We start from the raw sequence: 9,815 nt of genomic DNA, 5'->3' as shown, positions 1-9,815 counted from the left end.
CATGAAGGCACAGGCTGCATTTGAAGATTCAACTTGGTGCTCTCCCTAGGATTCCAGCAGTCTGATACTTTCACAGCTCACTTTCTGGTGGAATAAAGCAAGCTTTCAGGCATCCAGCTACAGTTGTCTTGAGGGACAGTATGCCCAGGGAAGTGGTGAGATCACAGTCCCTGGAACTGCTCAGAAAACAGGTAGATGTGGTGCTTAGGGGCATGGTTTCATGGTGGACCTTGCAGTGGTAGGTTAATTAAGTAATTGGACTCAATGATCTTAGAGGCCTTTTCCAACCTTAATGATTCCATACGTGCATGCGTGGTATGTACAGATTATAGAGCTGGTTGGTTGATAACTCCCATATTGATTGATACATCCAGATTGATGGATGTGATCTGTGAAATTCAAATTCTCAAATTATTTGGCTTAAACATGAGATCTGGGGAGTAAAAGGAAAAAAAACCTTATTATTTTTAAGGGATAGACAAGAAATTTCTGAAAGTGGGGTCTGGCCACATTTTCAAAAGATGGGGGGGTGCTTCCTGTCTCCATTTAAAATCTCTTATTACTGTACCAAATGCTTACTGTTTGGCAGTGAAGGCAGTGGCCAATCCTGCAGGCTGTTTGCAAGCAGAGGATAACCAGTTCCTAAAAATTATAAGGAATTACAGAGCTTAGGAGCATTTGCAGGATTTTCCTCCTGGTGCCTACATTTGCTATAGGCTATTTATTTCAGGGTGAGCTCAATGCTTCTGTGCAGTGACTGGCCCTGTGCTGGCTGACACACCCATGAGCCTGCCAAGCACCAGAGATGTCCATGACACTTTCCTGCCCACACCCCTTCATCCTTCACCCTCTCCATGCAGCACCAGTTCAAGGCCAGCAAATGAGCTCAGTTTCAAAGAACTGGTGGTGATGCAACGGTGATTGCATTTGCCCAGTCAAACCAGGTAAAAATTATTCCCGTGTAGTTTCTTCAGAGCAGCAGCCTGGAATCATGGAGTCAGAAATGGTTTGGGTTGGAAGGTTCCAAACCTCCCACCGTCCACTATCCCGGGTTGCTCCAAGCTCCATCCAACCTGGCCTTGGACACTGTCAAGGATGGGGCATCAACAACTTCCCTGGGCAACCTGAGCACCTCACCACCCTCACTGGGAAGAATTTCTTCCATAAAACACCAGACTCCATTTCACCAGGGAGGAAAAGGTTTTAAACCAAAGTATTTATTTAGAGAATATCAGTGGCACTCATTTATGTGCTGTTCAATAGGGATATGTGGGTGCATTTGTTACCAAACCCCAGTAATCAGATGTTAAAGATCACTCAGAGCCCACTGGGGCTTTGCACAATGTTCTGAGCACTGCAAGCCAAAAGTGATGCTGGTAACACCTTCCTCTGTTGTGCAATTGCACTGAAGAAATACCAGCTCTTTCCAATTTTTAAGAAAAGAATAGGAAAAGAATAGGATAAAAGGGATAATATAGATCACCTGCTATATCTGGGGGAAATGCACAGTAAAAGAAGCATGATAAATCCTTAGATCAAAAAGGAACATTTCAGCTGTAAGGAATTTTTTTATGCTGTTTAAGCCTAAAGAAAAGCTATAGCCAGACACACAAATATGATTATGTTGAGAAATGCTGCAGGTGGTTATTGCTAAAACAATGATCACATCAGGAATAGAAATTTAAGAGGAGAGTGAAAGGATTGGTACTAAGGAGTCCCAAAGGCAAAAGCAACCCATGACCCCACCACTTGCAACACAGATATCAATACGTGGGAACCAAATCCCTTTGGCACATCAGCATTGTGCAGCCAGAAACTTGTGAAACTCGTTCCACTGGTCCCCAAATGCAGCAGAGGAGATGCAGCCAGAGCATGGAACACAGAGAAACGACACCAGGGAAAAGTGGGGTTATGGACAGGGCACCAGCAAATTAAGCCAGGAAGAAATTAAATTGAGAGGAAGCAGGAATGGGCAGTTATAGATGACATCGCAGCTCCTGCTGTGAACTCTCTGCCCCAAGAGGGCTCTCAGCCTTCAGCAATTGTCTTTCTGCAGGTATCCCTGCTCCACTTTAAGAGTGCACACCCTGTGCAGAACCACAGGAAGGGCTCAGAATCCAGCAGGATGGTCCATTAAAAAATAATGTAATCCAAATTGACTAGGGTTGTGCCAAGTTCTGACAAACCCCTAATGACAAAGGAAAGGAAGATTTCTCCATCTATACATTGCAAAAACATTCCCAGTGATTGCCACTGCTCCTTCATCAACAGCCCCTTTTCCCTTGCATCTCCCGATGCAGCAGATCGTGCTCTCCTTCCTCCACAGACCAACATCACCACACACAATCATACAATCACACAGTGCCAATGCCAAAAAAAAAAAAAAAAGAGTATTCAAACCCAAGTAGCAACAGATGTCTCATTTACAAATTACCACCATTTCACAAGACAGCAGGGGAAAATGACCAATTTGGAGACTCACGGTAGTATTTCATTCCCCTCTCTGTTGAATCACCAGCATAAATCTCACAGTGTGATTTTGGTGAAGGAGAGGGGACAAAAGATCCTCTTTTTACCCTATCCACTAGTTTAAGGATGCAAGACCATCCTCAATGCTTTATGACAAAGTCCACTGGGTTTTTTAGACAGTTTTTATAATTTGCATGGCTAATAAAATGAAAGAAAAAAATCACTTTCTCAGTCCTGCAACAGCAGATTTATGTTATGGGTTTTTTAGACAGTTTTTATAATTTGCATGGCTAATAAAATGAAAGAAAAAAAAATCACTTTCTCAGTCCTGCAACAACAGATTTATGTTGTGGCATCTGGATCCTTGGGGTAACCTAGCACATTATGCCACCACTTGGCCAAATCTGGAGGAGTTTTTCCCTGCTCAGCAGAACTGGTTTACATCAGGGCTTGTTCTTCAAAGCCCCTCATGCTGTCTGTGCTGTCCTTCTGATCACAGGGCTTTTGTGTGACTGTCACAGTGTCATAAACATCATGTGAAGGGGGGTGACTCAAAAAAACAGAGTCTTCCCAGAAGATGCAACTCTCCAAAAGCAGTCCTGACAATACTCCAACTATCCAAATTCTGCCAGCCAGCTGGTTATGCCCAGGAAAGCACCTGATCTTCCAGTTTAAGTGTCTTTTCATCACCCCAGTGGCAAATGAACTCCAGCTCTATAAACAGCACTGGCCTCACAGCAGAAACCCTGTGTCAGCCAGCCCACCACAGCACATGCAAAGCCCTTTCCATAAGAAGAGGACCAGAGAAGTGCTCAAAGGGCACATGTGGACAGTCAGCAGTAGATAAGGACTGCGTTTGCTCAGACATACACAAATTCATGGTTGACTAAGCACAAAAAAATATGGATCATGCTTACCTGGGCAAGTCTATAAATAATCCCAGTGGATGGAGCACACTGCTGACAATTTACCTGTGGAGCTGAGAGCTGCAGTATATTTCAGACAATGCTATTGTCCTCAGATTTTAAGGGGTTGAGTCTTCAACATCAGCAACTGCACTGCCCCTGTAGCATTTTAATAGTTCAATAGCAGTGAGGCAGCTGGCTCTCCATGTACCTGTGTCCTCTTCCCTCCCAGGTGAACAATACCAACATTACATCTGACATGTCTGCAGCTTGACAGAATTATTGTGCAAGAGAGGTTTCTCAAGTGCCTCTGGCTTTTTGCACAGAGCCACACAAGGACATGCCCTGTGGCTGTGCCAGGGAGCTGGGGACACACAGCAGCCCATACACAGCCACTGGGCCATCACAGGCATCAGAGGCACTAAATTCATAAAAAACCACCTTCAGTAGTCTTCCTGGACAAGATATCTAGGTAAGAGCAAAAGTTGTCTGAGATATGGACAGATTAGCCCTGCATGAGAGAACCCACACAGGAACCTCAGCATCCCATCCTGTCACTGCAGGCAGAGCCCAGACATGCTATCCACCTCACCCAAGGAAAGCTGAACATCAGATTAGGAACACAAACTTGTGTCAAAACCTTGCTCTGTCCTCAGGCACGTTGGTGCATCTTCCACAGCTATCAGGGAGTTACACTGCTCATATGGAAAATATCTTCATAAAAGCAACAATCCCAAGGGCCCACCATGAGTATGGGCTCATCAGAAGATTCCAGACCATTCTTTTAATTAGAAATTGGGGTGGGGGAAAAATCAATCCTTTGATCAATCAATCAATATTTGATCTGCAGTGAGAAGGGGAACAGGGCCTGAATGCCCTCATTCAGCTGCAATTAACCGGGGCCCCTCCTTAGCTTCAGTACACCAAGAGGGAAATTATTTGAAAGCCTCAGCCGCCGGGGATAACTGGGTGGGTTTGGGATGGAGGGAGCAAATCTTCCCGCTACACAGCTTAATAGTACCACCTGGTGGAGAAAGCCAAATTCGCTCTGCCGCTCCAGAGCCAGGAAACACAGGGAAAGAAGATAAAGATGTAACAGGCGTATTCAGGCTTATTTTCCTATAGAAACTGAATTTTTCCCCCTTTTCACGAGGTGTTCAATGAGGGTGAAAAACACATTGGGACCAAGCAGTTTAGTTCAGGTCTCCCACTACAAACCCATTCCCACGTGGCCAGCAAAGAGGCCTTGGTGTGGGGCATGCAGCAGCCTCCTCCTGAACAGCTTATTTTATTTTATCACAAAAAAAGAAAAATAAGCAGCAGCCTCCAAGGACTTGTCAGGAGGCAACCAGGCAGCTGACATCAACCTACACAGTACAAACAAGTGTCTCTCAGTGATAGACATCTCCAAGCAGAGAGATTCCACAGCTGAATGTTAAAAAAAAAAAAAAAATTAAAAAAAAGTCAAGGCCTCTGAAATTTGAATTAACAAAGGAATTACTTGGAGAATGGCCTGGATGAAATAGGAAATATGAAAAGCTACAGAACTAGAGGACTAAAAAAATTCCTATGTCTGCATATATCTAATTTTAAAAGTGTTTAATTAGAGATCTTTCCAGAATCTGAAGACAAAACGTTTCATTTTTGACAATGCAAGGGTTTCATTACACTTAAGTAGCCTCATTATGCAGTTCCATCCTGGTGTTGAATCAATTAAGCATGGCAGCAATAAAGCAAAGTGGAACTAAAACTAATGTTCTAGTGGGAGCTAAATCACCAGGATTATTCAGAGTGAAATGTTGCTTAAAGAGACCCAGGCAAAGTTTATTTACACTGGCAATTGTCCCTGTGCTGTGCCACGCAACCTGGAGAGCCTGACCTACTGCTGCACCCCTCCAAGCAGCAGCAAATTAAATCCCTAAATCATGGGAGGTGTCTGCACTCTCATAGCTAATTTAGGGCTCTGAGTAAACTTATTTTTTAATCTATTATAGAGATAACTCATATAAATATGTTTTAATTTCATATATCTGAAACGAAATTCTATCTAAATTAAAGTTCTAAGAGAAAGACTCATTCAAAATGAGCAATATCTTAACAGAGAAATGGTAAAAAACTTCCACTGTTCATAAAGCTGTGCAATGCAAAATCATGAGCAAGAGTTTTGGCTACTGCAAATCAGACACTGTTGACTTCTATTCAACTACAACAACTTACAGACTCTTCCACAATTTGCCATAGCCACTAATTAGTTTACTAAAGACTCCCTGCCAGTTTTGAACCCCTGAGATGATGGAAGTTGGAGTGTTAGAGTTTTTTACCATGCAATTAATTTTTCCATTTGCTGTTTTCTCCCCTCCTTGCTCTTGGCTCAGCTCACACTGCTCTGTCTCTGGATCAAGCTGAGCTCAGCTCAAGCATGGTGCTGCAGTTACGTTGTGCTCAGCCCAGGGATTTCTCACCAGATGTTAATGTTGTTTATTAAGAGAAGTGATTGTGAACAGAATTGCTCTGAATTTCAGCCAAAATAAGCTTTCAATTGCTCAGGCCCTTCAGATCTGCAGGAAAACCGAGGTTTGGGGTTGAAAATTTCAAAGTTTGAAACAGAAAACTGCTTCAATTTGGAAATGCTGGTGGGGGGCAAGTTTGGGGCATGAGCCACCTGGTCTCAAAAAAGGGAAAATCAGATTTTACCCCTGAGCCCTTGGCCCCAGGTATCTTGTCCCTGACAGGGAAAAAAGGTAGGAAGCAACCCAACCAGATCCTCAAGCTGCTGCTGTGACATCCTGCTGAAATCAAAATACTCTGGTTTCCCACCACTGCTGGCCCAAGGGAAGTGGCTTTTGCATGGAGACATTTATTTTGTGAAAGCTTCAAGTCAAAAGCTTAGTGCTCCCCCTTGAAAGACAATTTCATGAAAATATTTCCTTAGATTAAGTAATTTTAATAGCATCCCTCTAGATACCATTTACATACCATTTGCCTGGAAACAGACCAGCTTCCAGTAGGAAAGCAGGCAGTCCTGACCCAGCATCTCCCAGCCATCCTGTGAAGACAGAAATGAAATTAATCCCTGGTTGACTTCCCAAAAGTTGCACAATCAGATAGAAAGTCACACCAGCTCCTGAGCCAGAAAACTATCAAACTGGGGAGCAGAAAACTACACCACTGCTTCCCCTTTACAGGCCAGCAGGAGCTTGGCCATTGAGCAAGGACTCAAGGTGTCGGGATGGGGTGAAGGGTTAATGTGGAGGATGGAGGCTCTGGCTCTGCAGACCCTGCCAGGGTGGGCTGTGAGGAGCCAAAGAATTGGGTAACAAAACAGCCTGGCTTCTCTCGCAGTCACAGCAGTGATACAACCCTGCAGTGTTTCCATTGTAAGGAATTGGCAAATTCTGATGGAAAAAAAAAAAAAAAAAAAAAGAGTGCTCAGCCTGGAAGCAGTTCTGTAGCAAGCACTGCCAGCACCCACTGCAGTCAGGGTGTTTGAGGAGCCTCTTGCTTTCTCAGGTATCCAAAATGACATTTCAGAGCCCAGTTTGGGGTCCCCTGTTCTCACCCATCTTGGCAGCTCTTCAGCTTTTCATAAGATGGGTCAACAACAAATTTTGTGGCCGCTGTTCTTTGTGCTGGGGTTGCTCCACATGAGGCATCCACAGTCTTGCTTCTTTCCTGGATTTAGGCAGATATAAGATTTGCACATCCTGTCTCAGGAGGGGTTTTTGTTCTTCCATGTCCTTTCTGTTGTTTTCAGGCTCCAGGAAAGTAAATATTGTTTCCCAACCCCTCTCATGATTCATGGGGACATTCACAGCCTGAGGCATCTGAGAAGAGGTTGGAAAGGCAGAAGCTGCCCACTCTTGTCCATGCAAGGAGTACTGGAAAAATTATGTCTTTGGCCCTGCCAGCAGTGTTTCTTCTGGACTTTCAGGGGTGCAAAGCATCCTGGTGATGCCTTCTCCTAGAGGACATCCTACACTGATGGGTGGAATCTGCCAGGGCTGAGGGCCCAGCATGAGCAGCAAACTAGGCAATGAGCAGAGGAGCTGCTGCAGCTGGCAGATTTTCCTTGTGCTTCTCCCACTCAGCTCCACACATCTCCAAAAGACTTTGAGAAAGTTCAGGCCTGTCCACAAGCCCCTTTGAGCTTCCCCAGCAGAGAGCCCCACAGCTCCTGTCCCACAGCTCGGGCTGAAGCTCATCCCAAATGCCTGTCTTCTGGGGAAGACTGTCAAGAAAACAATCACTCTCTAGATCTGGCGTCCTGTGCCCTTCTTGAACCAGCAGGGAAGCCCCAGTTCCTTTCTCTTTCTCACAGGCATCTCTGCAACCTCTTCCACTGCCTCCCAGCCCCATTCCTCACTCTCCAGCCTGATCTTCCCCCCTGCCATGGGCTCCAGGGAAGATTTGCACAGAATCATTTCGTTTGGAAAAGATCTTTAAGATCATTGAGTCCATCTGTTAACCTTGCACTGCCAAGTACTGAACTATGTCCCTAAAGTGCCATGTCTACCTATTTTTTGAGCACTTCCAGGGACAGTGTCACCATTACTTCCCTGGGCAGCCTTTTCCAAGGCTCTACCACCCTTTCAGTGAAGAAATGTTTCCTAAAATCCCATCTAAACCTTCCGTGACACAACTTGAGGACTCTTCCTCTTCTCCTGTCACTTGTTACCCTGGAAGAAGAGCATTTTTCAGCTACTGGAACACAACCATAGGCTAATGAATAGTCAGTAAAGAGCTTTGCTAAAGACTCAGCCCTGTCAATTCTGGCAAATCTGCTGGGCTCAGGGCATGTTGCAGTATTAAGATCAAAGCAACCAAAACCTGGTACAAGTGATTTGGAGACTCCCTGGAGCCCTAAGGATCACCTGTGTGCTTTGCTAGGGAAAAACAGGAGACAAGTCATTTCACACAAGAAGGGTTTTGACCTTCACTGCTGAGTTTCAGAATGGGACTCATCTGGGTTTGGAGTTACAAAAATCAAAAGGACATAGGAGTATCCAGCAACTGGCACCGTTTCACTGCAGGCAGCTGAGCATTGTCTTCTCTCAGTCACACATGCTGCAGACAAGCCTGAAACATCTTCCCTGGCTCACCACGTGGCAAAGCTTTATCTCAGCTCAAAAGCTCTCCATTATCTGCCTTGCTCCCCCCACACTCACCTTCATTACTCCCACAGGTCAGAATTCTCAGGCTCTCACAAACCAGGAGGCCCCACTCAACATCCCTTGGCTCTAATTAACCTGGGTTTGGGCATGCTGCCCTGGGCCCACCTCCTTCCACACTGATAAACACCTGGCTCAGGTGAAGCTGAGGTGTAAGAGCCTTCCCACAGGTTGTATCAGTCTGTGAGGACATCCAGCTGTAGCACCCAAATGAAGGCTTGCTTCTGGAAATCCTGGTCCCAACAAATGTTATCCACTTCCCCTCAGTGTGCTCCATGAAACCAGCCACAGAGAGGGGGTGCCCAGGACCCTGCAGGAGAAAGGTGCCCACTTGAATTTGAGCCATAGCATGCCCTGGGGACCTGTCTTTGCCAGCCAGGGCCACCAGCAGAGGTAGAGGCAGACCTGGACAGTGTTACACACAAGCAGAACTTCCCCCTGTGCAACACAGTCCTGGAATAGCTGAATATCCAGTGGAAAAAAACTCTGAGCCCCAAGCAAGTACTGACTTAAACACAAAGGAGAGACATATCTTCAGACAGCATGAGATTGGATGGCTCTGTAAAGTCCAAACTCCCCTTCCAGAGCTGCAGATGAGACTCTGAGCCATATATGCCCTCTGCTTTATTACAGAGAAATCTGGGAATATTAATACCAAAAAAATGAATTAGTACAATCCAGTTTTTCCTTCCTACCAGCAGCTGCCTATCCCATTGCTCATGCCCAGAGTGGCTCCCTCTGGAGCATGGAAGCCCACAGGGACACAACTGCCCGTGTTCATACCACAGTCCTCCAGGAGGGAGGGACACGTCCAAGCAGCCCTGGGCTCAGTGCTGAGCCCCAGCCAGCTCCCAGGCTCTCTGCTGGCCAGGGACTGACAATTTAACAGCACAATTGAGTGCAATGCCTGAGGACATTCCTTGGCTCTGCTCAACTCGCTGGTGTAGCTGCAGTTCCTCAGACCACTCCCTTCCTGCCTTTCATAGCCAAGGCCTCTTTGATGTATTTCCAGGGTAGGTTACAAAACTGCTGCACAGAGAGACCCTCACATGATCCCTGCTCAGGGAGGACTCCCCATGCCCACCTCTTGCATGGGTACTCATCATTACAGAAATAATATATTTGCTTTTATCTCTTCTGCAAAAAGAACAGCAGGGAACTCACCTAGAAATGGCCAGATTAGTTCTGAATAACTTCTAGCTGCAATTGTATAGGAGGGGATGGGTCTTTCCCCGTGCACTTATTGCCCCGGCTGCTCATTTCCACCTGCAGC

General features: G+C 45.7%; 1 long non-coding RNA gene across 1 annotated transcript; it reads right to left on the bottom strand.

Moving 5' to 3' along the window:
* Positions 1–3,382: 3,382 nt before the first annotated feature.
* On the bottom strand, positions 3,383–8,575 carry LOC120509335. Its single transcript, XR_005629234.1, has 3 exons — positions 8,540–8,575; positions 6,351–6,420; positions 3,383–3,455 (listed from the first exon to the last, which is right to left on the bottom strand). It is a non-coding gene; the product is annotated as an uncharacterized LOC120509335 (long non-coding RNA).
* Between the last annotated feature and the right edge of the window lie 1,240 nt (positions 8,576–9,815).

Source organism: Passer montanus, unplaced genomic scaffold (assembly GCF_014805655.1).
Source record: "Passer montanus isolate IOZ18808 unplaced genomic scaffold, ASM1480565v1 scaffold51, whole genome shotgun sequence".
In the NCBI taxonomy this organism is placed as follows: Eukaryota; Metazoa; Chordata; class Aves; order Passeriformes; family Passeridae; genus Passer; species Passer montanus.
The sequence above is the reverse complement of the archived record's forward strand: the minus strand, read 5'-3'. Positions and strand labels throughout refer to the sequence as shown.